Source organism: Echeneis naucrates, chromosome 23 (assembly GCF_900963305.1).
Source record: "Echeneis naucrates chromosome 23, fEcheNa1.1, whole genome shotgun sequence".
NCBI classification, from domain to species: domain Eukaryota; kingdom Metazoa; phylum Chordata; class Actinopteri; order Carangiformes; family Echeneidae; genus Echeneis; species Echeneis naucrates.
In genome coordinates, this window is record NC_042533.1 from 8042629 (window position 1) to 8050712 (window position 8084).

The window sequence follows — 8084 nt, forward strand, 5'->3', positions numbered from 1 at the left end:
TGCGCAAAGGTGCACCCTCTATGACCAATTTCAGCTGGAAATGCCGGCACTTTTGGGCGACATGGCGAAAAGGAGAAAGCCCTGGCCTATTCGAACCGAGAAAAGTTGGGCAATTTTTCCAACTTTAAACCGAAGGCCACTGTTATAGCGCCGTTTTATTCCCCAAAACGCGCAAGCTTTTAGATGTTCTCCAACAGGGTCCACGACGCAAAGCCCAAATTTAAACAGAGGGTGGTCACACCCTCCTAAACTTAATGCAATAGATTAATAAATAAAAATATTAATTTAATAAAAGACTCATTCACCAGCACATAGACCCAGCTATAATTTTCAGAAATACGTAGTTGACTTTTAATAATTATAAATGTAGGATATTTCATATTTTTATATCAACTTGATTTCTAATCACAATATACTCCTGTCATCTTCCATTTTAGATTAAACATATATCATATAATACATTTTTCAATGTGCTCAATTAAAAATAAGGACATTAATATTAATGATCTCCCCTTCATTTCTCTGGGTCCCTCCCAGGACCTCTGAACTGAATTTTGGCAGGTGATGATGAATTCTTCTTGTCAGACTGATCCTGTGCTTTTCTTCTGATTTCTAAATCCCATATCCATACAAGTAGGAAGTGAGTAAATGTGCCAGTCAGCACAGATTCATTTTGGCCACCATGTTGCCTCAGGCTGTGTGTTCACCATGTGACAGCACAACTAAAACAATAAAAGCTATCAAAGACACATTAAAATGTTTTCTATGGATTCTTCCTCTGGTCTAATTTACTGGCTTACATGTTTGGCTAATGTCAAGTGTTGCTAACTCAGTTTAGCAGGGCGAGCTAAGTCATTTATATCAAATAAATGTTTAGGCTCACTTGCTTTCTCTCAATAAAAGTAACTTCATTTGCTCATAACCAACCCTGAAAGCCAAAGGATGAAAAAAAAAAACACTCTTCTCTGATGGTGTGTCAATAAATATGACATATGCAGCTGTTTTTACTACTAAATATAACTTTGTGCTAGCCCTTATCAAAGCTAATTAGCCTAACTGCTTAAGGCTATACTGCTGCAAGCATGTTAGCATTATTGTTTTACACTGATACAAAATGTATTTAAAAAAGAAATAACAACGGCTGGAGCAAACGTGGACTCAAAACACTTCAGTTTACAAAGTAATGCAGCTGAATGCTAAGATAGCAGATCCTTACCTTGTTTGCAGAAAGTTGAAATGAAAGCTGTTTGTTGGGACCACCAGCTCAGGTTGATTGTAAGCAGCTGGCTCTTACAGTGATGTACAGGTGATAATAAGACTGAAGATCTGATCTGGGAACAGGGTTCACTGACACGATCTGTCCATATGAAATCAGGAGGAGCTGTCTGACAAAGGTGGAGGAAGTAAGTCACTTAAAAGATTTGGGGGGGGGGGGAAAGGGCACATCTTTCTCTGCAGAAAGAAATACGCAATGCTTAAACAATTAAAGTCATTATATCTTACACACCTATCAAACATGTACTAGCATTCAGATATTGTGCTGTAATAGCCTAAAACTCAGCATAGCACCGGACTTACATGGGAAACTTAAAACAAGCGCTACAGTGTGCAGCTCAGCAACACATGGGGTTCCCTATGAAGTACAGCTTAAAGTAAGAAAAAAGTATACACATTTCTACTCTAGAATTAATTCCACCTCGTATTTCAGCTCAATCTGGGAGAAGTGTGTTCGGTATACAGCATGAGCACGAAAACCTCCACAGCACAGTACATGAGCAAAATGTAGTGTGACAACATTTTTTGTTGTCCTTGTTTTTGTATTTACTGTTGTTTTCATATTTGTAGCACTCTGAGGTTTGTTTTAAATAAGAGGTGCGTTATAGATAAAAAATCAGTTCTGATTATTATTTTTAGTGGCTGCCAGTAGAATGACTGTCCTCGGTAAATAAATTACGCTTTTTTTAACCATAACTTTTACCATTTTCATAGTGCATCTTTAGTGTAAAACTGTTCGCTTGTTTTTATCCTATGACAATCTACACTGTTTGTTTTGGCAAATCAAGGTTATGGGCCGGCCAGTTATGATTCAGGATGTCTAGGTGTCCTTGGTGTTCAGTGAGCCCACCAAGACAGCGAAAATGTCAGTGGAGTGCCTTGATATGTAAAACTTTAAGCCAGTAAATGAACTGCAATTGTAACCTTACAGTTAGAGCTTGGCTTAAGAGTATTTAAGCATAGTTAAGAAAGGCGGCCCACGTAAGATAAACTGCTGTCCTACTTTACCCAGTAGAGGGTGAAGTTTTGATGTGGATGAATTGTAGACAAACTGGTGTGTTGCACCTGTTGTAAAGGATCCTTCTTATCCTGGCTGCATCTTGAACTATTCAGAAAAATGTGTTATTTAGCCACCTGGTCAGGAAGCATATGATTGATATCATACATGTGTTACTGAACACATCCTCAAAAAATATATAACCTTATTAAATAATGGAAAACACTCAACTCATTGAATGCAGAATGGGAATTAAGTGTGGTTGTTGGGGGGGGGGGGGATTTATAATCCCTGCCAGCTCCTTCCTTGAGGCTCATGAGAGCTCCAAACAAAAGGTGCCCACCACTATCGCATACACACAATTAACTAAAGCACCAGCATTATTCCATTATCATAAGAATGCTGTTTGCAAAGCGAGGTGGGGGGTGTGGGGGGGGACTCCTCGGCATTCATGGACATGGCCAAATAGAGCCAACGGCTTTTATCTTCTCAGTTACATGGAGACTGTGTTTATCACAGTACATGTTTGGACACTTTTTGTGCATGACAAACAATCTGTTTACACCGACAATTTCAATAGACCGCCTGTAATTATAGAACACAGCTAAAACTGGGGCTTATATGGAGGGACCGGTGGATGCTGGAGGTTAGGTTACAACTTCATCCACTTAGACAAACAAGATCAAGATTTCCTTGCAGATTTAACTTTGAGAGTATGAACATCCCCAGACATTCTGTTTAATCAGATGTGCATTCATCTTAAAATTTGATGGGAACTGAAAGTCTTTCACAAGATCCTTTAATTTACTTACCAAAGTTGCCATCAAGCCTTCTTGGGATGTAAATATCTGACATTCCTGTTGGTTGGAGTAATTATGAATTCAGAAGACGACCTGTGCAGCAATTGTTCATCCCAGCAGGAATATCTGAATAAATGAAGATTAAGTAAGAGCAGTTCTTTACTTTGAATTTAACATCATTTGTTCTGCATTGCATGATCTAATATGCTGCCAATCAGATTATAGGATTGCGTTAACAGGTTCACAAGGTGTCAGTGTTGGTGGGGATATATATTTCTTTCATGGCAGTCCACTCATGTAAAATGCACTGAGGAAAGGAGTGGGTTGAAAATGCCTGCTAGATGTCATACTCAAACAAATCTAATTGGATGTAGTGATTTGTCTGGAGAGCAGTAATAGACGGCAGTAGAGCCATCTCTACAGTAGATGAGGTACAGCTATTGCTTCAGCGCTGTTTATTATGGGTTAGGGTTTGGAGCAGTTTAAACAGGTCACTAATGTTAGACTTAACACACTGGGTTTCAGCTGGATGACTATGAGCCCTGTATCATAATTAGTTTAAACGGGTCTACTTTTCTGATCTTAGGAGAATTGTTTATATTCAAAAAGGTCCAGCACTTATTTAAATTAGGCCTGTAGTTATGCACACACAGACACTCACACACAAAAACAAAGCTAAAACACATATATGGCTAATCACTTTCTACACACTTAGTGAGACATGCTTTGCATTACAAAATGATATGCTCTAATTTGAATGGAATCATACTAAATCTACTACAATGCCCACTGTGAAAGGTGCTGTGAAAGGGCTGTGCATAACAGGGATCATGAAAAAGTAATACAGAGGTTCCTTTACAGGGGAACTTCCTGTAAAGTCTCAGATGCAAAGTGTGGGGCTGCACGATGATGACCACACATCTCCCTGCCAACTGAGATCCTCTTCCCCTCTGACTTGAGTCACAAATTAAGAGTAAACATGAAATTTAGTCACTTTCAGGTCAATTAAACGACTTGAAGTTACTGACATTGTCACAGTAATATATCATTCTTAACACATACACCAAAGCTAAATATTAAATTGAGACTGTAGGATTGATGATTTTTTAATTTTTGTCATTATTCGAAGAGGCAGGTTTTCACAGCTCTGTTGAGTAAACCTCAGTCCCTTAATGGCCTCTTCATTCATGTTTCTTTACCTCAGTCACCAATCTCTGGGGATTTACGGTCACATCTGACTCAGTCTTGAGCTGTAGCTGTTCACCACAACTGTGACAAAGAGCACTTCCAAGGGCTACACAGAAGACGATTCCTCATCATCACTATTGACAAATCTGCAGATCAAATATTTGCCAGATTTTATCAGAACACCAATTTTTTTTTTTCATTAAACTGTAAATTTTATTCCATAAAGTTGATGAGGACAGCTTTGAGACATTTTCCTTTTAACAAAAAAATATTTGAGTGGATAAACGAATTTAATTAATTTAACAGACACAATGTGTAGCTGGTTAAGGCTCCATCAGCCCTATAATTTAAATGTAAAAAGATCAAAACTAGCCCATCTTTTACAGTTTAAGGACAATCTGTGGCCTCCAACGAGCCACACAGTGATATCTGTGGCTTATGATCTAAAAAAGATGCAGCAAAGATGTACCGCATACGAAACTGATTGTACAAATTTGCAGGTCATGACATCGCTTTGGCTGAAATTATAAGTGAAGAGCAACTGAAAGGATCCACGGCTACAGTTTGGAAAAGACAGGTGGTATAATTTTAACAACAAAAATTATTTTTTGACCTTTTTCTTTTTTTTTTTTTTTTACAAGTCTTGAGTAACAACACAAAAACAACAACAAACAGTGCTACAAAGAGAGAACAGCATTAAGTAGGCTCCGTGGCTTACATTTTATCAGAACTGTAAATGAGATCGATATATATATATATATATATGTCCCCCACGCACAATTTCTCTCTGCACATTGCCTCGTGGAATCGGCATCAATCCCTGAAAGGAAATCGTCTTATTATTCATCTTATTTGGAGGTCATGGAGAGCATATATTGGTCAGGGATTCAACATCAGACTCCCAGATGTTGAATAGTTATCGAGGCAGGTGTCTGAACCTCTGATCTGGGAATAAAATGTTGCAAACCAAGGTGCTTTCCAGTACTGAACATTTGATAAAAGATAGAATTAAATTATTGGAAGTAGCTTCCTCCTACACCAGGCACTGAAATGGGCTACTCAAAGATAACTTCTTATGCTCTTTAATTATGTGATCCACAAAATTAGTTTGTGGCTCAATTTTCCTTCCAACCTTAGCTGTAGTGTCACAATCTGAGGGCCTTTTCTGAGGTTAAGGAGAGCCCTTAACAGTTGAAGGATCTGACAAGTTCTCACCAAAACCCAAGTTAATAATCACAGTCACGTTTTAATACAGAAAGGATGAATAGAAAATGGTAAATCCAGGAAACCTATCAAGTAGGTGGAGTGAAGCATTTGATCTGTAGGTGTGGCTCAGTGAAACATCTGGACAACTACTAATGGTTGGGGTTAATCTTCTGGGTACTATGAGCATTGGTACCAAATTGTACAGTAATTAGTCCACTCATTAGTTATCAAGAGATCTACAAAAGTCCAAAATGTCATCCTGCTCATGACTCGAGCATAAAGGTTAAATGATTACCACAGTCAGTAGCCTGGGACTGTTTCTCCTCATCCAGCCGGTGCCGAGGTCAGTCTGGAGCAAAGTGAGGGACCCACTAATGTCAATGTCGCAGGAACCAGCACACTAAGACACACACACACACACACACTAGAAAACAACAAAAAACAAAACAAAAACAAAAGTGGCCTGGAGGGACAGGACTAAGCACATTTAAGTGTGTTCAATAATGAAGACAGGAATTAGAGGTGCATGTTTATGACAGTTTGTAGACAAACCCTGTAAACAATGGATGCGGTTTCTTCCACTTCTTCAGCAACGCAAAACGAACCATCAGACAGATATGATGAGGTGCTTAGGTGGATATTGAACAACAGACAATGGCAAAAATGACAAGCAAAATTTACAAAACAAACCTTCATCGGCAGTGGGATATTTCTTCCAATTGAATTGAAATAACACAACAAGCATTTAAATCATTTAATAAAAGCTTGGATATAAGACCATTTTCTTTTTACAGCGAGTGTTAAATTGTTTTGATGGGCGATCCATTTTCTGATCCAGCGGCAGTGGAACTTAATAAAACCCAAACTTTCCTGGAATTTCTCAGACATTCAACATTCACCAGTTTAGATTAGATACAAAAGCAAACAAACAAACAAAAAAAACAAAACAATACAATGTACAGTGTACTGTGTAGGGGCCAACTCACCGAGAATATACTCTTCATCTTATTTTACTGTAGTTGCCAGAAACACTTTAACAAATATATATAGATTGTTTTTATATCTGAAATATTTATATAAATAGAAATTGGCCATTATGACAAAGTGCAAAAAAGGAACAAGAAGACTTTTATAAAAAAAAATAAAAAATAAATGTTGATACTTCCACAGAATTTAACAGCAAAGACAATATACAGCTGCTTTCAAATCAACATCCATGAGCTTCGTCTTGATTTTAGCTGCAACAAACTGTAACTTCTCATTTCTAGTACTATATACAGTAAGGGAAGTTGGCATTTCCCAACACCATCTTGAAAATTTTCATCTTTGATCTGTAGACAAACATTCATTCATTCATCTTCTACCGCTTATCCGTTCCCAGGTCGGTGGGGGAAAGGTCACCAGTCCATTGCAGGGCTAACATACAGAGACAGAGACAAACAACCACACTCAAAACTACGGACAGTTTACAGTCACCTATTAACCTAAACATGATGTCTTTGGATGGTGGGATGAAACCCTACCCGGAGGAAACCCACACAGGCACGGGGAAAACATGCAAACTCCACACAGAAAGGCCCCAGGCCGGGAACTGAACCCTCCCCGAACCGGCATTGATGCCCATCTGTAGACAAAGATGAGCTGCAAAGTCTAACTTTCCAACCACACTATGAATTTTAGCTGGTAAAGCAACACAAACCATCGATATACTATAGTGTATCTGTTGGTCTCTATATTGGGTTTCATGACTCATATAGGCAGGTGGCACCTGATTTCAAAACAGACATTTGTCAAACAAAAATGTTAATATTGTATCTGCAGGCATCTTAACTATACACTGCGAGTACCAAGCTAGACCAAATGTATCTACAGCGAAATAAAGACCACCTCGCCAAGATCACTAAACTGATTTAAGAGCTGTTCAACAATCTCACCAACTGGCCTCAGAAGAAAGAGGCAGTTTAAACACATACTTATGAGCATTGGAAGAAATGTGAAAAAGGGGAGAACCACAGGCAACAAGGAATGTGGGGCCCTCTTTATGAAAATACTGAGCAGTGACTGGTTTCACAAGACCAAATTTTGTTTCATTGGTGTGCATCAGATACAGATTGTGTATTATGGTGAATCTACTAAAAATGAGAAGAAGAAAAACTAATGCAGGAGACAAACTATCCCAAAACAATTTGTACCATTATTTCCATGTTGCAGGGCTTGTGCACCATCTAAAGATGTCTTCAATGAAGTCCTCTTGAAAATAAGATGAATGTAAGTGTCTACGAAAGCAGAACTGACCGATCAAAAGTAAAGACCAGGAATAGGACATGGATTGCTAAGTTACCTAGTGCAGATACGTCACAGTTTTACATAGTTAGGTGTAATTTTTTTTTGTCAGACTTTATGAGCTATTTTGATCAACACACAATGAAGCCCAAACCTCTTGCCTAGAACAGAATCCTTATTCGGGTGTTGGGATGGAGTAATAGACCATGTTGACAGAGTAAGTTGTGATGCACATCTTCTGCAAAAAATCTGCCTTCCATGATAGCTATTATCACTGTAAATGTTAATCTTTATCCTTTGAGCTGAACCTTGACCCTCTGGACTGAAATCTTTAG